This window comes from Sciurus carolinensis, chromosome 15 (assembly GCF_902686445.1).
Source record: "Sciurus carolinensis chromosome 15, mSciCar1.2, whole genome shotgun sequence".
In the NCBI taxonomy this organism is placed as follows: domain Eukaryota; kingdom Metazoa; phylum Chordata; class Mammalia; order Rodentia; family Sciuridae; genus Sciurus; species Sciurus carolinensis.
Window position 1 is genome coordinate 52,089,416 of NC_062227.1, and position 20,037 is coordinate 52,109,452.

Genomic DNA, 20,037 nt, shown 5'->3' on the forward strand with positions numbered 1-20,037 from the left:
GTCTTTATTATCATTTCTTCCCATCCACACCCTTCCTTGACTCTCCTTAGCTCTAGAGCAAGTCCTTATCTCATTTGCATTACTACAAGAATCTTATAATTGGTCTTCCTACCTACATATAGCCACCAAGGAATCTTTTTTTATAGATGAGAATTTAATTAGGCCAGCATTCTGTTTAAAATCTTCTCATGTCCTGCTTTTAGATACAAATAAAATCCACACTTCATACTATGGTCTACAAAGTTAATGCTCTATTTTTGCCTAACTTTCAATTTTATTCCCCATCTTGTTCCCAGTCAAACCCTTAACTTCCGCCATAAAAGCAGCTAGCACATGTACGCTCATCATGCACTTTTGTAAGCAATTGAAGTGGACTGTTAATCTGCTGAACAACTGTATGAGGAAGATCTTATTATCCGTTTAGGAAAGTGACACATGGGCAGGTCAGAAGCTTATTCAAGTTCTCACATCAAGGGGCAGAACTAGGGTTCCCTCCTTCGTAGGAGTTGTTCCCTTCACCCTGCTGGTGGGGCTGCCCCTTGTCAAACCAAGCCCAAGAGCACTCTATGTTTCCTTTCTATTTAGTCATTTAGTTTTTGGTCCTCCCTTCAGGAGGATGACACAACTCTTCCCTTGTGCCATGAAACAAAAGTCCCATGTTTTTCTTACAGCTCTTACCCTCTGTTTTTACTATTTGTTTTCTGTACCAGGTTATGAGCAGAGTAAATACAGAATATTTGCTGAACATATGACTATGAAGAGTAAGTATATTTATGAGTGAAGGAAAACATTATGGTGATGACATAACCATACACATGCTCTCTAACACACACACACACACACACACACACACACATGCACACACAAAACAAAGCAAATTCTAAAATGTGCAATGGGAAAAGTCATTTACTGAAAGGCGGGCAGTTTAATTTCTACACTTAGTCTTCGAGCTACTGATCTGAATCAATTTTATAAAATTTACCTCCTCATTTTTTGAACTTTATTTTGATTTTGGAGCAACATATTTATGAAGAAAAGCAGGTCCCATGAAGAAACTGTAAAACTCAAATATGACCAAGATAGAAACATCCCTTGTACCTCTTAGTAGCCTGGAGCAAATGCTTTTGTTGTTGGATAGAGATAGGTGGTGTGGTGTTGTGTGTGATAAAACTTAGTCCCTTTGCTCAAGAGTAAGCTTTTAAGAAAAAGGATGATCTCTTTGTAAGGCCATAAGCACAGGATCACTTCTGCACCTTCACACAATGAGACTGCAGGGAAATATACATTGTGTTGATATAAAACTGTACCCATCCACCCCACTCTCCCTAAGCCTGTCTTGTCTGCTAGTAAAGGGTTCAATGGGTACCTGCTGCCCTCCTAAACTATATCAAATCTAGACTTGATTGTCACCATAGCCACCCCTCCAATTCTTGAGCATCAATGACCTCCGCTGTGAATAATCATACATAAACAAAACTCCACTCAAAGAGAATATCATGCTAAGTGAAGCAAGCCAAACCCAAAAACCCAAAGGCTAAATGTTTTCTCTGATATGCAGAAGCTAATTCATGATAAGTGGGGGATAGGGAAGAATAGAATGACTTTATATTAGAGAGAGGGAAGTAAAGGGAGGGGAAGGGGTTTGGGGGAAGGAATGATAGTAGAGTGAAACAAACATTATTGCCTCATGAACACATATAAATGTTTGACCAATGTGATCCTGCAATATGTATAATTAGAAAAAGGAGAGATGTATGATTTATCAAAATTTATAAATGCATTCTACTATTATGTACAACTAATTAGAACAAACAAAATTTTAAAAAAAAGATTTCTAACTCACTGGGCCCATCCATGGCATATTTTTGAAAGAGAATAAGTACAAGTATACTAAATTTCTAAAGACACTTACCTAAATGATGTGATTTATTTGGCCACCTTGGATTCCATTAAGAGAGTGTTCCAGAAGGACTCCATTATCCTTCCTCATGGGCCACATTTTTGCTTTTATTCTAATAAGAAGGACAATATTAGGCTTATGGTATGATTTGCTCCAAAATAACATCTATAAATAGGAATTTAAAAACTGGAAGAAAGAAAGCACACATGCTATTGACGTCAGCTTATTCATTCTGCCAATTTGTTCATGATACTAACTGAATTGCCACTAATATTTAATCAAATAAAGAAAAGATCAAATATATATAAACTGAACTACATGATTGAAGTTATCATACATGCTTAGAAGGCAGATGGGAGATGAAAACACAGAAAATAAATGGTGAGGAGAATGGGAAGGAAGTTGAAGCTGTAAAACTTCATGGAAAATAACAAGAGGCCAAATTGCAATAACAACTGTCTGCTGTATTTCAGATATTTCTAGTGTGAATTTTTCTGACACAATCTGCAGAAGTCTGGAAAAGAAACTTAGTAGATGGAGATGGAAATAGGGAATTTCCTATTTAGATAATTTATTGACTTGGGGGTATTCTTTTGGTCAATGCCAATTTTTTTTTTAACTTTTTCATGAAAAAATGGTCACCAATCTTGGAAGAATGAAAGTTGGAAAGGGAGTTCTTCATTCATTGATTGTTTCAAATGTTCTCCTGTCTGTTTCTCACCTCATTTCCTAATAGATCTTCATGATGAGCCAAATGGATTCAAAGGAGGCAGTGCTTTGAATGTCTCCAACCCAAATCTGCAGTGAATTGATTCAAAAAGCAAAGCTAAAGACATAATAAGGAGTTCAGTCCTTTTCTAAAGAGAATGAACTTGATAGTCCTCACTAGAGAGAAGGTTCAGAACCCCATGAAGGGGAAGGTGTATTTAGTGCAACCCAATAAATGTCATATACCAGTAGATCAATACCTCAGAATTACTTCTGCTTACTTCTTAGAGATTAGGAACAATTTCAGTAGCATTATGTTCTATCATGCTCAACTGCATTATCATTCTACATTTCTATTTCTGTGAGTCAAGCCACCACAACCTTAGTATCTTCAAATAACTACTTATTAGTATTTGTGATTCTGAGTGTTGATTAAGTCCACTCAGGGCCAGTAACTTGGTTGCAATATGACAATTTGCTGGAGCTGGAATCATCAGAAGGATGGCATGGTCTAGATGTCCAAGATAGCTGTCTTACATGGCTGGAAGTTGAGGCAAATGATTAGCTGGGAACTGAGACTATTTATAGGAACACCTATATAGTTATTCCATGTGCTTTGGACTTCCCTATGTTGGATTAATATTGGATTCCTAGTGTCACTTCCACCACATTTTATTGAACTGCATGGTCACAGGTCCCATTTCACCCATCTCCAAGAAGCTGGAAAAACAAAGGAACAGCAATGTCACACTGAAGAAAGAATTATAGAATAGGATGTACTACTTTGGTCATCTTTGGAAAATATATTGTTCTATATTTGCTGACATGAAATCTTTTGGTTACTAAATTTTCAGGTAGCATATTTCTTCAAGTTCTCCATATTGTAGAGCCTCTCCACCTGCCTTCTAGAACATTTTCTGTTTTAAATGATCTAAAATATTCTGGGCTCTCATGTTTCCTTAAGCATCATTACTTCAACATCTCATTGTCCTTTAGTTTCCTCAACTCTGAAATGAGAGCAATGATAGTACCCACTTTCAAAACTGCTCTGAGAATTTTATAAGCCTGGCATGTAGCAAGTACTTAAAAGCATTTTCTATTATTCTTATTTATTGACTGGTTATATTTAAAGGATATCCATAATGTTAAAGTAGTAGATTATATGATCAATATGAGATGAGATGATATGCGTCCTTTTGGTGTGTTCACTGGTTAATGTCGTGCCCCTCTCAGGGAATACAATGCTGTGAAAACCATCATTGTATCAATATGCTCCTGCTGGGTCCATGGCTCCTTAAGGAGGAGAGCATATGGTGGAATTTCAGGCACCATAGGGGGTCAATGAGAATATTTCTGTTGAAGAGGAAACTCTAGAGTTGCTGATTTTATCTACCCATCGAGTCAACTGTTTGCATTAAGAATAAAAACAAAATTATTTGTATATCTTTCTAGTTTTCACTGCAATGTCTTATCCTATAGTTTTTAATTTTTAAAAATGCTTCAAGGTCAAATCATGGCAAAGGGTTATAACTCCCAAACTCTTAAGAAGTAATGACTAGAGATCAATTGAAATTCAGAGCCCATGATGCCATAATTAGGGAAAAATTGTTGGCTCTGCAAATTAGTAGGGTGATGAGAATAGGTTGAAAAAAAAAAAAAACTGTGTTGTTTTAAGGAGTATTCTGACTTAGAAAATTGCTATGAGTTTAAAAAGAAACACAATTACCCATCAACATGAATAGTATCCAAACACAAGCAAAAAAGATAACCAATACCAAAAATCCATACCAAATTGTTAAAGCATTTACTCTAAAGGATAACTAATCTTCTAAGAGATCTATGAAATTTTATTAAAAGACTTTCACATTGGAGGAAATTGCAGCTCAGAGAAATGAGGCATTATGCCCAAGTCCTGCAGGTAGGGACTTTGTATGCCCAGAGTCAAACTCAGTTGTCTCTAACTCTGTTTTCTGCTTCTGAAATCCATCCTCTCTTTACACGTCCAGTGATCACATATGGGAAAAGAGACACTGCCTCATCATTAAACAAAACAAAAAAAAAAAAAAAAAATTAAAAGGGTTAGACAGGTAACTCAGTGGTCGAGGATCCCCTGGGTTCAGTTCCCAGTGCTAGAACTGGTGAGGGGAGAAGAAGCACTCCATGGACTTTCTCAGATGTTTTTCTACCTCACCATTCTTCATCTCCCTGGAACAGCGTATGCCAGCCAGCAGGACACCCCATTGCCCTTGTTACCTGAGGTGCCCAGCCCCACCCTCCCTCTCTGATTTCACACCTGTGACATTCTCCTCTCCTTCACTCTGCTCCTGTCAACCTTGACATTTTTCAGAGAATTTTCAATGTGATACTCTGCACACATTTTCTACTGAGCTCTCAAATTCAGTACAGTTATCTCTCTTCTGAATGCCACGTGCCATTTCTAGAGTTCAGTTTGCTTCTTGTCATAATCCCCCTCCCCAATTTTTTTTCCTTGCAACATAGAGCCTGCCTGCCTGAATAGGTCAGGGTCTTGGGTCACCTCTTGGATCTTTTATATTACACAGTGTGAGATCACAGTAAATGCTGGGTAACCGACTATTCGTCAGTTCTGTGACTGAAAATCCAAGTCTTGCTTTTAGCATATCTTTGTTGTAGAATTTCACACAAACACACACAAATTAAATCTTTGAGAAAGAAAGTGATTAAGAAGAGTTCATATGAAAAGTCTGCTTTTTGGAGAGGGCAACCCCTTCTTCTCCTTTGCAGAAAATTCTGCTGTAATACATAGGGGAGAAGCAAAACCTTCAGAAAAGAAATGCCCAACATGCATAGGTGACTTACACATTTCGTTGGTGTAACTTGGTGTCCACCTGAGGGAGAGCAGTTAATCCATAATGGAAAGAAAAGACACAAATTGGCAAGTCTTTGACAGATGACCTTAAAGATTTCCCAATAAGAATAAAAACAAGAACACAAACAATAATAGATGTTGGTGTGGATGTGTGGAAAAAGACACACTTTTACTTTGCTGATGGAGTTGCAAATTGGTGCAGCCATTCCAGAAAGCAGTATGGAGATTTCTTAGAAAACTTGGAATGGACCCACCTTTTGACCCAGTTATCCCACTCATTGGTTTATACCCAAAGGACTTAAAATTAGTAAATGACAGTAAGGCAACCACATCAATGTTTATAGCAGCTCAATTCACAATAGCCAGATTGTGGAACCAAACTAGATGCCCTTCAACAGATGAATAGATAAAGAAACTGTGGTATATATATAAAATGGAATATTATTCAGACATAAAGAAGACTAATATTATGGCATTTGCAGAGAAATGGATGGAATTGGAGAATATCATGCTAAGTGAAATAAGCTGATCCCAAAAAACCAAAGGCTGACTGTTTTCCCTGATAAGTGGATGACGATATATAATGAGGGTGGGAGGGATGAGAGAAGAATGGAGGAACTTTAGATTATGTAGAGGGAAATGAGGGGGGATATGAAAAATGGTGGAATGAGACATCATTAACCTATATACATGTATGATTACATGAATGGTAAAATCTACATCATGCACAACCATAGAAATGAAATGATGTACCCCATTTGTGTACAATGAATCAAAATGCAGCCTATAAAATTAAAAAAATAAGAAAACAAATAAATAAAATAAAATTGAAAAGAAAATTAAAACAATGTTTAAGGTGATCAACAAAGAAAAATTTACCCAACATCAGGCCCAATAATTTGAAAATCTCTGCAGGTTTCAGCCAGTCCTACGAAATGACACACTTTCTTACGCTGAAATGTGGGCTTGCACTTATCCTCCCTGGAGCTCAGTTTCAGTATCTAGGAAACAAAGAGACTCCACTGAACAACTACAAAGGTTTGGTTTATACATTTTGAATTCTGTCTTCAGACAGGGTTAATCTCAAAAGACAAAGCAGGGAAACTTTGTGATTGGCCGCTTCTTCCTATTGTTCTAGAAGTTTCGTCCACACCCTACCCTGCTCCCCACCTTCCCAAGATAGAAATGCTGTCATGCTGCACTCTGGTTTACCCCTAACAAAGCCACACCTGTATACTGCAGTTTTCAGTCACTTTCTTGGACTGAAAAACTTCACAGGCACAGGAGAGACAGAAACAAACCTCATTTACAGATGTGAAAATTGAAATGGAGGGAGGTTAAGCAATTTGCCCTTAGGGTATTGAAGTCCTAGGCAGGAAGCTGAAGTACAAATTCTAATTTCTTTCTCAAGACCTGCTCTTTCTGTGGGTCCAACACCATGGTTGATGCTCCAAAGTGATTTGACTTTACTGCACCTCTGTCGTTTGTCCCACAGTTTTGTTCTCCTGTCCTACTTCATTACCCAAAGAAAAAGTCTACTCTGAAGTTATTTATTTAAATGAGACACTAGTTCTCCTAAAACCATAGCAAAGCATAATAGAGTCTGTTTATTGACTAAAAGTATTCATTGACTGTGAAAGTTATCTCGGTAAATATCCAATAGAATGACTTCCACCCACTGAACCCAAAGTAATGGTAAAAATCTTGGGCTTTAGGGCCTGAGTAAGAAGAAAAACAGGGCAACGGAAAGGCTTCTGAGTTTTTCATTTCTTTCAAATCCCCAACATATATTGCACTGTAACACATGAATGTTTTGTCTTCAACTAACACACAGAGATAGGAGTTGAGGCTGGACAGGAGTGGAGACTCAGCAGATACAACAGGAGAAAGTTCTATCTTCAGTATTAGATAGACATATAGATGTAGGCATAGGTACAGATGTGTACATAGATTTAAGTTTAAGATTATAAATTGAAAATACATCACCATAGCCAGATTGTGGAACCAACCTAGATGCCCTTCAGTTGATGAATGGATAAAGAAACTGTGGCATATATATACAATGAAATATTACTCAGCCATAAAGAATGATAAAATTATGGCATTTGCAGGCAAATGGATGAAATTGGAGAATATCATGCTAAGTGAGATAAGCCAATCTCAAAAAACCAAAGGAAGAATGATCTCGCTGATAAATGGATGATGATACGTAATGGGGCGTGGGAGGGGTTAGTTTTAGGGTTAGAGTTAGGGTTAGGGAGGGGGGGCAAGAATGGGGGAAGGAAGGACTGTATAGAGGAAAAGAGGGATGGGAGGGGTGGGGGGAAGGGAAAAATAACAGAATGAATCAACCAACATTACCCTATGTAAATTTATGATTACACAAATGGTATGCCTTTACTCTATGTACAAACAGAGAAACAACATGTATCCCAGTTGTTTACAATAAAAAAAAAATTTGAAAATACAATAATTTAGCAACATGAGGTCAAGTTCTGATTTCTGCATTCCTGGACTGAAGTATTCCATGAAGAATTGAGAGAAGAAATGAAAATCCACTGGAGAAACGTGAGCTGAGGATGTGTAGGCTTGGGAACTATCCAGGGAGTGATTCTGGCGCTGGGTCAGCATCCAGTTACCGTGCCTGAAGACAGGACCTGAAAAACTCGGTCCAAGTGGACACCTGTGATCTTCCTATAATCTTCCTCTTACGCTGGACTGGAAAAGTGAATCAAGGTATAGAGAAAATAAGGGGACAGTGTACCTCTGATATCACGAAGACCTTGTCTGAAAGCAACAGGAAGAAATCTTAGTAGTCAGGGAGAGATGTCCTGTCACAAGTGTTAAACTACAATTTCCCAAGTAAAACAGTTTTTCAATTTGTGCTTTATCTCTTCCCTTGAGTTCCACCACAGTGCCAGGACCTGGGATGCTTGAGTCTTGAAACACTTCAGAACAACACTTTATTGCACCCCAGGGAGACAGTTAAATTCTAGCACATCTGTGCATTTTATAGGAATTGAAGCATAGGCAAATTGTTTTCTTTTGGGGGGAAAGGGATGTCCAATCTTTTTTACCTTCATCAGACTCTCAGTACAATTTGCTTCATAGCCCAGATGGCTGGTATGTATGGATGGGCATAATCCCAACCCTTCCGAAGAGAGCAGAGGTATAACAAAGGTGACATGGGCAAATCCAACATCTTCATTCAACCACTGAGACTCTTCAGGTTCTGTTTCCCCTTGTCAGAAAATGAGTACACACATTTACCTTGCGTTGTTCTTAAAAGTTAATTAATAAAGTCTATTTTTTAGAACATTTTAGTTTTATGGAAAAATGGAGTAGAAAGTGCAGATCCACATCTGCCCTCACAGTTTTCCCTATTAGTAACATTTTTCATCCATATGGCATATGGATCATAAGTCATGAGCAGATATCGATAAGTTGTTACTAACTAAAGTTGACAGTTTATATTAGAGCACACTTTTTGTGTTATACAGGTTTTTGGATTTCAACAGGTATATGATGTTACATATCCACTGTCATAATATTGAAGCCAGAATTGGGGACAGGCAGTGAGTGTAGAAATGGGGGATTGGGTCAAATCGAGGAAATGAAGGCCATGAAAGCCATTTGCCTCTGGAAGTTGGAGACTGCCCCTGGGAGAATGGAATGTCAAGGATTTCTGGAGCCCATTGATTACCAAATTTGTCTGCCCTTGTCAAGGACTGCAAGCCAGGAGCTGCTAATTAATGCCCCCTTTGCCCTTGCCTGGCTGAATCACTTTGGCCCTCCCCCTGCCCCAGTTTCTCACTTTTTACACCTCACCTGCAAAACCAGGTCTAGTCACTTAGGCAGGAAGGAGAGATAAAAGGGGAGAGAACTGAAGAAAAAGACAGACTTTAACCTATAAAAGATGTAGGGTGTGCTCACTTCTTGGGACTTTAGAACATCAGGCATGGCCCCCTTCTCCCTCCCAGGAGAAGTCTGTATTATTACTACCTTTAAATAAAACCTGCTTAATATGCTTGCCTTGGTGTGCTTCTCTAGTGTTCAGACTTCAACATCAGAAGGAGCAGAACTCGTCACCGGTAAACGGCGGTATCAATCAATATCATGTAGAAGAGTTTTGGTGCCTCAACATCCCATGTACCACCTACCAATCCCTCAATCCTCCCAAACTTCTCTTTTGAAGTATGAAAATCTGGAGGACTATAAAGTGAGCGAGAGCTTATAATCATCCGAGCTCAACCCGCTCAGTCAGATTTTTATAACAGAGATTCTGGTTCCATGCTCTTCATTCCCGCCACACCTTGACACGCTCTCTCAGGATAGGCCTTAAAGTAACAGCCACACGTGCAACTCAAATTAAGACAGAGCACCAATACTAAAGTGATTTTTAAATTTGACTCGTAATTTCCCCATTGCAAAGAAGTTCTGAGAGCTTCCTTTTGTGGTTGGAATTTAGGATAGAAGATTCATTAGGAAGTTTATTTCATGGGGATAGGGCCCAACTTAGATGCCCTCAGCAGAGCTAGAGGCATGTGATGGGGCAAAAGAGAAAGTCTTGGGCAATGCTTTGTTTATGGCCAGATTTTGGCTCCAGGCTCTAAAAGGGAGAGGTCCAGGAGTCTTTGAAGTGTTCTTCAAAGATTCTGAGACTGGCTTAGTAGGAAAAGCATGGAAACAGGTTTCACAGTCAGAAGCTTTGTGTAAGAATACTTATGCTAAAGGATCTTTTGGTATAATAATTAAGAACTCGAGTTTCTAGTGAGATAGACATGAATTCAAATTTACCTCCTGGATCTGTGTTACCCATCTACACCCCACTTCCTCCATCAGGCCCCTGCACAATCATACCTGTATATTAACTGGCAGTAGTGAATTAGAAAATGTAATGGAAATTGCCAAGATTTTTATTCAGTCACCTACCAATGTGATGCAATTTCCAAGCAACATTCATAATGAGGGATCCTAGTGATGAACTCCTAAATGCAAAGTTGTAGCCAAAAAAAAAAAAAAAAAAAAGGAAAGGAAGGAAGAAAGGAAACCTCTCTATCAGAATCCAGGACACAAATCAAGGAACAACTTGAGAGAGGACTAAATAAACTGTGTGTGTGTGTGTGTGTGTGTGTGTGTGTGTGTGTGTGTGTGTGTGTGAGAGAGAGAGAGAGAGAGAGAGAGAGAGAGAAAATAAATGGCTTTTTATGGGGTAATAGGAAGATTTTGGCAACTGAGCATTAAGATGTTGAATGTGTTGAAGTTTTCACAAATGGAAGTAGAAAATTACTGGACATAGCATATATATTATGTCTGAAAGGAGACCAACTCTGAGAGTGAGTAGCGCTGCCAGGATCCCAGTGGAGTTATCTTTCTTATTTAGCTTTATGCCAGGAACATATTTTGGTCTTGTTAAAGAGAAAATTGTATTTCAAGTAAAAAAACTAACTGGGTGTGGTGCTACACACCTCTACCAGTGACTTACAGGCTGAGGTAGGAGGATTGCAAGTCCAGGAAAAACTTGAGCAACTTAGTGAGACCCTATCTCAAATAAAAAACAAGGGGCTGGGGAGATAGCTCAGTCAGTAGAGTGCTTGCCTTGTAAGCACAAGGCCCTGAGTTTGATCCCCAGCACCCAAAAAAAAATAAAATAAAATAAAATAAAAAAATAAAAAAAAATAAAAAACAAAAAGGGCTGAGGATGTATTCCCATGATAAAACTCCCCTGGGTTCAATCCCTAGCACTGATTTATGTACATATATAAACTACACTGTTTTATTTATTATTATCATTAGTATTATTAGTAGTATTATTTAATTAATTTCAGGGCTCTTTATCATGAAAATGTTACTTTTTTGTTTTTGCTACCTTACAAAAGTGAATCAACAAGTACCTTACTCCTGTGATATGTTAATTCATGTGCTTAGAAACATCACTTTAACACTGGCTTGAACTACTCACCCTACTATCCTCAGATTAGTTATTAGAAGACATGAATTAATAGGCTACATCAAATACTGTGGTATTATATTCTCAGTGTGGTCTTATGAAGCAAACATCCGAATAAAATGTAAAAACACAAAAAAATATTTATCAGGAAGCTTAATTGAATTTGGAGAATTGAAATTGGCTTCCTACCTTGCTGGTGTTAAGACTCAGCCTTTCTGTAGGGGAAGGCATCTGAGAACATTAAAACTCAATATCCAGGGTTCAGCAAAAGTATTTGACTAGTAATGAAAATATGTGCAAGCACATCAGAATTATGCTAATTCTCAGGAACTAATACCATGTCAAAAAAACCTTGGTACTTAGGTTTTGTGACTCTTCTGTTCTCTACTGAGCTACTTCCCATGTATTACTATGTTTTTAGTCAGCTTGGTGTCACTGTGACCAATACACCCAAGGAGTACAACTTAGAGGAAAAAACAAGTTTATTTTGACACAGTTTTAGAGGAGTTAGTCATTACTGGCTGACTGCACCCATTGGGCCTGAGGTGAAGTAGAACTCATGGTGCAACGGCATGGTGGAGGAAAGTTTCTCATTTTAGATAGCCAAGAAACAGAGAGCTTGAGTGCAAGGAGCCATGGATAATATAATCCCTAAGGGCATGCCCCCAGTGACCCACTTCCTCCAGTCACAGTCTACCTGAGAATAGTTATCACCCATTAATCCTTTCAAATTATCAATCCATGAAGTGAATCAATCCACTAATTAGGTTACAACTTTCATCATCTCATCATTTCACCTCTGAACCTTCCTGTATTGTGTCCCATACAAGATTTAAAGGAATACCTCATATGTAAACCATAAAATCCATTTTTTTCCTTTCTTTGTTTGAACATGATTTCTAGTTCAGGCACTTTGTTGAATATTAATAACTGAAAATATCTTGAAGCTTTTCTAATTGTCATTATGAAGTGAGCCACCAAAATCTTATCTTAAAGACAAAGAGTGAGGGAATAAACCTTACACTAGTTGTTCTGTTGCAAACAAAGCATTTGAAAAGGGAGGTGGAAGAGACAGAGAGACAAAAGAGTGTCTTGAGTCACTGAAATAAGACCAACCCCAATTATGTTCACACCGGAGAAATTAATCTGACCCTAGATTCCATCCATCCACATGAGGACTGAACTTCTTCATGCTTTCATGGTATTCAAAGATTTAAGATTTGGGGTAGAAAGTACCCGACTTCAGTGCTTACAAAAGCATATTACGAAAGAAATATTTCATCAACATATAAAATTCAGGCTGCCCCACAGAAAGGATTTGGTAAGAAAAACAGAAGTAATATTTGTCATTATGTTAATGTGTCCCCCCAGTCTTGCTGATGAGGCCAGGGTCCTCTGGATGTGAGACTTTCTCCCCTACACAGGTCCTCTGACAGCGCAGTACAGAGAATCCCTTCCAACGGAGGAGGCCTTGCCTCAACAGCATGGACCTATGTATTTGGACAGCCCCACACACATAAGAAACAATAATATCAGGATTGCTTCCCTTTTTTCTGTATCAGATCCAGGTAGTAGGTTTTTCATTTGGGGTTCTTTGATTTTATGCAAGGATAGTGGTATAAGGAAAGCTGAGAAGCTGCTCCACCAGGCTTTGAGCATATGCTTGGATTTGTTTACCACAAACAAGATCTTCCCAGCTACTGTTACTGTCACCATAGCAACAAGATTGAGGTTACCTCTATCAACAAAGCACCACAGAAGGCAAAGGCGAGCAGTTAATAAAGAAGAGCAATGATAATTACACAGCCGCCAGTTGCCAGCTCAAACAGAGTCCTGTTTCCAAATTCTAGTTCCATTTTCTATGTAGAATGGAAAATAGAACTCAATAGGTATTAAAGCCCATGTCTGTATTTGTCAGGAGATAGAAAAAAAAGACAGTTGGAAATTCTCTATAGATCTTGACTGCGCTCTATGGCATAACCCTATTAATAGGTTTATAAGTAGGGTAAAAGTGCCTGTTAATGAGGAAGAATAAAATTCAGGAGTGACTGTGATAAAAAAACAATTTCTGATTTTAACTAAAGATATTAAAACAAAGACACAACAAACAAGAATGGACTAATAGAGTAAAGTGAAATTAAATGAGCATAAGGCCCCATCCACTTTATTGAGACTAGCTAGTTTAGACAGACTGAATTTATATCTGATGAGTTTTATCTATTATTGATCAAGCACACACGTCCTCTTCAGTCTATAGTTTCATACTTTAATTGCAAATGCCAAAACCATATCAATGAGGGATAATGAAGAATAACAAAGGTAAAACATTGATTCATTTACTAAACTTGAATCAGATCCTGAAAATAAGTACAATGATTGAGGTATTATGTTAATTCCAAAAGATGCTAAAATGAGTAAAATAGAGTTCATACACTTAAAAGTAATTCTGCAAATACAAATAATTCAGGCAGGATGATATGTATAAAACAAAGTTCTGAGGGTGAAATTGAGAGAATACAGAAAAAGGAGTGCTAAATTTTACCAGGCAATTTCAACATTATTTGAACTAAGTTGTATTCAGCTTGCTCTAGGAAGACCAGAATAGTATTTACAGGTGGAGAATGTGATCTCCAAGACAAAATGGACAAACTATCATCATAAAACTCAGCCAAAGCTTTTACATCTTTCTCATAAATGTCATTGCTAACTACTGGACCTATCCACTTGGACAGTGACAGTAATCCAAACACAGCAATTGGTTAGCAATTGCCCAGACTCTGCCTTGCTCTGAGCATCTGTTTTTCAGGAGTTCCATAACAAACTGTCACAAACTAGGGTAACTTAAAACAACAGAAATTTATACTCTCCCAGTTCTAGAGATTAGAAGTCAAAATCAGGGCGTTATAGGGCCATGCTCTGCATGATGTCCCAGTTAATATTCACAATGACTCAAAATGTCAATAATATGTGAATCAGATTGTTGCTAATACTTGTTCCTATTAGTCTGGTTTTGATACGAGGAAACTGAGGTAGTTCAACTTGCCTGGAATTTTAGAGTTCATGAGTATCAAAACATGCCATTAATCCCATGTTATTAGTCCACCCATATTAGAACATGATATTAAGCATTGGAAGAGAGAGAAGAGGAAATACACAGGCAATAAAATGGAGGCAGAAAGGGCAGTTACAATGAAGATGTAGACAGAAAGTGCAGCCTGCCTTCTGTGGTAGAGCACTTAAGGAAGGGCGAGCCAACATGGGTGAAGCACAGACATCAGAGTTAATGTTAGTGGACGCACATCTGGAGAGATAGGCAGAATCCAAATCTTCAGGGCTGTGGAAGACTCAGATGGTTTTGCTGACGACTTTTAAGTGGTTATATTTTTTCGAATACGTCACTCTAACTGCACTGTGGAGAATGGAGAGGTGAGTATAACCTGTGAGGGATGGGATGGTGGAGGTGGGATACCCCAGTGGGAGAATTTAGAAGTGTGTAGGGAAGAAGTTCAAAGGAACCTGGTGATTCATTAGATGTAGAGGGAGACTTGGAAAAAAAAAAAAAAAAAAAAAAAAAAAAAAACAAGTAAAAGCTGAATATTTTTCCTCATACACTTTTTAAATAAATAGACATATGCTTTTTGGAGTCAATGTTGGTTTTATTTTATTTCTTTTGGTTCTCTACTCATGCTTTCTGAATTTGTTTGTTTTGCTGTTCATTTTTTTTTTAACCAACCTTTTCTCTTTCTGTCTCTTCACAGTCTTGGTTTGAAATATCTCTATTCCTTTTGTTTATATATTTAAAATTACATTTGTTCTTGTAGTCCAAACTCCATTCAAAGATCTGCCAGATTCATTTTTACCTTCTTAATTTCCAAATCTTGATCTGCTCAGATCAGCCCTTTGCTCTCTACTGCTCACTACAAGCATTCCTTAAATGTCAACCCTTACATGGCACCTTGAAGCCCTACCCAGCTAAGTCTCAAATGTACTGTGTTAAAGAGTCCCATCCCTCAAAGAGCCCAGCTCTTTGAATGTCTGAGTGGTTGCCATTTCTTCCTCTTCTCAAACCTGGTGATTCATTCCAATGTAGGTTTACTTAGTTCCACAGGTGCAGAGTAATTACTCCAAAGAATCAAAGGAAAGTAATTGAGCATCCTTACATACACTGCAGTGATGAGAATATTTACCTTCATAGAAAGATTCTCATTTTGGTAAAGAAAATGTAGAAAGAAAATCAATGAAATGCTGATGGAAGATTTTTCCAGTCACATGATGTATTTTGGGGGAGGGTGTGATAGACTGGGAACACTTTATCTAGAGTGGGGTGATGATCCACTCAACCTAGAAATAGACAAGATGAGATAATTGACCATCATTTTCTAACCTATTAGGTCATGAATAGGTTATTATCATACTCTGACAGTTAATTTCTTAAACTCAATGAACCTGAGGTTCCACAAAGTAGCCTAGAGCAGTCATTCTCAAACTTCTCTGTACCCCTGGCAAATAGAAAAAAAACCCTGAAGAGTTAAAAAAAATAAAAACCTAGCATCTAGACTCAGTTAAGCCAGAGTTTATAGTGATGGTAATCATGTAAGAGCACTTTTAAAACAGCTTCTCAAACTTGAATGTGCACATGAATCACCTGGGAATCTTAAAAACAGATTCAAATTTAGTAATTTTAGGGTGGGGTCTGAAATTTGACATTCAATATAAATGAGTCTAATTCTTGAACTTGGCTACACATTGTCATCACTCTGGAGAATAAAAAATAAATACAAATAATTAGAAAATAGATGCCCAGATTCCATTCCCAGAGAATAATACCAAATTACACTAATATGACTCATATTTACCTCCTTGCTTGTAGCTGATTGTCCAATCCAGGGGAGAGAGTTATAATTCTCTGGTGATGGTGAAGCAGCCCAGGGACTCTTACTTCAAAATATGGCAATCTGTATGTTGATTATTTTAAATGAAAGGAACAGTTGATACTAGAAGAGGTTGTTACTGTTGGATACTAGAAGAGATTGTTGTTGTTGTTTTTGTTTTAATCTTGAAAATACTTTTTTTTCCTTTTTTAATTGTATTATAATTATACATACTAGTGGAATTCATTGTTACATATTTGTGTCTGCACAAAATGCAACAACACAATTTGGTTAAATTCATTCCCCAGGATCTCCCTTTCCCTTCCATCCTCTTTTACCCTGATCCCTTTCCTCTACTCTACTGGTTTTCCTTCTATTTTTATAAGACACCCTACCTTTTTTTTCCTGCTATAACTTTCATATATAAGAGAAAGCATATGACCCTTGACTTTCTGAGCTAGGTTTATTTGCTTAACATAATGCTCTCAAGTTCTATTTTCCTGCAAATGACATAATTTTATTTTTATTTATGGCTGAATAAAACTCCATTGTGCATATAGACCACATTTTCTTTATCCATTCACCTGTTGTTTGACACCTAGTTGGGTCTATAATTAGGCTATTGTGAATTTTGCTGCTATAACCATACATATGCATGTATTACTATTGTATGCTGACTTCAGGATAAATTCCAAGAAGTGGTATAATTGAATCATATGGTGGTTCCACTCCTAGTCTTTTGAGGAAACTCCATACTAATTTCCACAGTGTTTGACAACTCCATTAACAGTTTAAAACTCCCTCAATAGGACTCCTAAAGCTCAGGAGATAATGACAAGAGTTAATAAATGGGGTGGCACCAAATTTAAAAGCTTCTGCACAAAAGAAACAATTAGGAATGTGAAGAAAGACCCTAAAGAATAGAAGAAAATCTTTGCCAGCTATTCTTCTGACAGAGGATTAATATCTAGAATACATAAAGAACTCAAAAAAATTTAACATAAAAAAAAACAATAAATAAATGGGCAAATGAACTAGATAGATACTTCTCAAAAGAGGAAATATAAGTGGGCAACAAATCTATTTTTGAAATGATCAATGTCACTAGCAATCAGGAAAATGGAAATCAAAAAGCTACACTGAGATCTCAACTGCCATCAAGAACACAAATAATAATAAATGCTGGAGAGAATGTGAAGAAAAAGGAACATTTTTACACTGATTTTGTTTTGTTTTTCTCCTAAAATCTCCTTGTCTGCTTAAAATTCAGACCCACAAAACTCTGATCCCTTCCTGAGTTCTCATTAAATAAATTCAGGTTGTCAGGAAGAAAGATTAAAGTCTGTCAACATAACTGGACCGACATTTGTCACATACCATTGTCCCTTATTTTGTCTTATTCGATATTCCAAAGAGAATCATTTACAATTCATTGTCTGTTGCACAGTCCCAATAGACTTTGCCCCAGACCATTGCATGGTTCTTGAGGGTCATTGAAGTCCCCTAAAAATCATTCACTATTCCCCTAAGAATTGTCTACATTACTCATTTGCTGCTTTCTCTAAAAGCTTCTAAATCACGTTGGGCTAGTGGATCATCACTCTTTAGGATTACCTCTATGCATGTTGTAAATTTGTGTGTTTTTTTCTCCAATTAATCTGTCTTTGTTAGTTTATCCCAGTGAATAAGCTAGGTGGAGGAAAGCCCTTCCCTTTGCTCCTCCTGTTGCAAGAGAATAGGTTTCTCTCAACTCTCTGTCATGACTAAAAACCTGAGATAAGAAACTTAGGAGGAAAGGTTTACTTTGACTCATGATTTCAATCAAGGGTTCGTTGGATTCATTGTTTCTTGGTCATGGCAAGGTAGAACATCATGGTGGAGACATGTTGGAGCCAAGTTGCTCACCTTGTGGAAGCAGGGAAGCAAAAGAGAGGAAGAAGAATGAGCTGCTGCTCCAACACCCCCTTTAAGGGCACACCCTTAATCTAACTTCCTTCCACTATGCCCCACCTTCCAACAGTGTCATAGGTTGGAAACCCAGCCTTGAATATGCAGGCCTTTGAGGGACAGTTAAGATTCAAACTATCGCAGGATCTGTCAGAAAGCAGGGTTTCTCCTTTCCATGTCTGTAGCTTCTTCCTTCTGGTGATGAGATTATCGCTAACAACCACAAAACATTGGTGGGCATAGGAACATCAGCTTCTGTCAAAACAAAAGCTCCGCCTCCAAGTGATCTGGCAGTCATGTATTTGGGAACATAGGAAAAATAAACCCAGCTGGTTGTTCGCAAGATAATTTTCACAACAACAACAAAAAAAAAAAATTGAAGAAAAGAAGGATTTGGGGATCTGTTTTGTCAAGTTGACTTCTTTTTAAGCTCAGCATTTTGAATGGAATTTGAATCTTTGGGGGTTTGAGTTCCTTTTTGGCAGAACAGCACTTCCTGTTTCTAAGAAAAAGACCCCAGAATGCTTCTTTAATGTCAAAGACAGTTACAAAATAGCACTGATGAATTGAATGCTAGTGAATGAGAAACACATGGATTAAGACTCCATTAACGTCCACATGGGTTTAATAATTAAGGAAAAATGCTTAACAAAGAAGAATGTTTTGAGTTTTGGTGAATAGAATTTTGTTTTTGTTTTTGTTTTTTTTTAAAGTGCTTAAAGCTACTTATTCTTGATCTGATAAGTGCCTGAAATTACTCATTCCTAAGCAAAACAATTGAAATCTGACTTATGCATTGAGATCCAGGCCATGTATTCCAGCCCCTCAAAACCAACATTCACCAAATTTGGGGCACCGTAAGGAACAAAACATTCTCTGATCATTGAACTGTTTTGAGGGTTTTGTTATTCTGTTATCCATGTACTTCATAGTTTCTGACATTTTTATGAATTTGAGTTTGGTTCATTAAGGACATTTTAATAGTATAGTCTCATGTGGTATCCTGATAACAAAATAGAGGAAATTGACAAGAAGTGAAATGGCTCCATAATTATTGTCAAAAAGTGGAAGGCTGGGAAAGATGTGCTTTGAGTCAATAATATTTTATATAATTTCTACAAGTAACACTGTCTAAGAAACCCTGAAATTAATGACCAAAGAGTAATAGTCTGCTTCACTTGTTTCTACCTCTTGTTGAGAAAATTTTACCTTATATATTATAAACATCTCCAAACACAGGCATCCAAAATGGTATCTGTTCATCCAGGCCTTTCTTATAGCTTTTTAGAACATATCTATTTCTTACAGGGCAGAAACCTGCCAGGAAGCTGAGGCATTAGCAGAAGCCCCCTCTTCACGCAGATTCTTGCAATCACATCAGAAAGATTTCAGATGTTATCACTCAGAGTAGCCGACATGTGTTGATTAGAAGGGACAGAAAAAGGGAAAAGGAGAAACTCTCAAGGGAGAAAATGGGCCCTCTTAGGTAGAAGAAGGATAGAGTGCTACACCCACCCTCCAGGTTTATTGGGAGCCTCAGGGAAGTTTCCAGAGAGTCTGCCCAGATCCTCCCCCTGACTTGTGACTGAATGCAGGATGAAATCAGACTTTCAGGTCCCCACTGCACATGATAACTCAAGGTCACTTTGGCCCATGATGACCAGTTCTAATTGGAACCTGTTTTTACTGATTTTATGGTTAGGAGGACTTTCCCTTATCTCTTAAGGTTCTGGAATCTGGTCACCCCTGTTGCCCCCACCAACACACACACACACACACACACACACACACACACACACACTTTATGGTACCC